Genomic DNA, 1,390 nt, shown 5'->3' with positions numbered 1-1,390 from the left:
ACATTTATGTCACTGCTAATGCACATTAGTCGGTGGTTTTTAAAGTCTCTATGGTTTTGTGTTTAAGTGTCTTATAATTAATAACACGTTACGTAGATACGGTATTGTCTATTATGAGAAGTTATGATTTCTATATCTTTGGGTAAAACGTCAGGACACACACTGCAATAATATACTTTTTTGTTGAATCGCAACACGGTTTCTATAGACAGCTTGTTACATATATTGTTCGCGATAAAAAAGTCACAAAAGTACGCTTTGTATACGCAACAAAAGATAAATAATTGTATATAAATATATCAGAAAGTAGTATTTTTCCAATTTATGTGGCATGATTTTTATAGATTATAAAATACGGACAAGTCAAACATACAAAATAAAAAAAAACTCATCACATCATACGAGAATAAAATTAAAAATAGAAAACAAATATTTATCTATATAAAAATGAACTTGTACATTCTAATTTTTCTCTTTATCGACACATATTAAATAAATTTAAAATAAAATTTACAACTCTATAATTATACTTTCAATTTTAACATATATAACATTAAAACATTGCAGAACGCTTAAGTAATATAATATTAATATAAGTCGACTAATATCAATAAAAGCCACTGACTATTGCTAAATTAAAATAGAAAAATAAAATCACAGATTAAATACATACGATATATGTATACTTAATTCTCTTGGAAATAATATTCAATAATTATATTAAATGTAACTTATTACATGTACACAATGCAATGATTAAAAGTAATACAAATGATCTATCATTTTTGTCTTAATGCGCCATTATTTAGGAAAAGAACATTAATACACATGAGAGATTTAATTTAGGATAATTTAAAAGATACACCTTATGTTCCCCTTATGTAAGTTTTACGGGTAACATGCAACTTCATCTCAACGTGATCTCTGATTTGAAATATAGAGAAATATAAAAATTTAACATATATCTTATACAAAATTGCCGTTAATTAAAAAAAGATCAAGACATAAATTCAACGGTAGTTTAATATATTAAAATCTCGTTTGTCATTATTTAGAAAATTCATGATTTGAAATAAATGACAAATATATACAATTTAACGAACACATGATAAATGTAGATAACTTTGTTCTCATATTTTTGATAAAACTAATAAATAATGGAAATGTCGTCGAAATCAAAATGCAAGGATCATTTCTTGTCAGATATAGACAGAACCGCGATTGGATCGCACTCATTTAGTGGAAATGCAATAGATTGCGCGTCAGTTAGTCAGTACATAAAGGAGGACAGTACGTACTCCACGGTTGTTGTCATGTGCAGAAATTCAACTAAACGATATATATATATATATATATATATATATATATATATATATATATATATATATAT

The sequence above is a fragment of the Odontomachus brunneus genome, unplaced genomic scaffold, assembly GCF_010583005.1.
Source record: "Odontomachus brunneus isolate Ranch 3 - 2012 unplaced genomic scaffold, Obru_v1 Obru_scaffold_013, whole genome shotgun sequence".
Classification (NCBI taxonomy): domain Eukaryota; kingdom Metazoa; phylum Arthropoda; class Insecta; order Hymenoptera; family Formicidae; genus Odontomachus; species Odontomachus brunneus.
The sequence above is the reverse complement of the archived record's forward strand: the minus strand, read 5'-3'. Positions refer to the sequence as shown.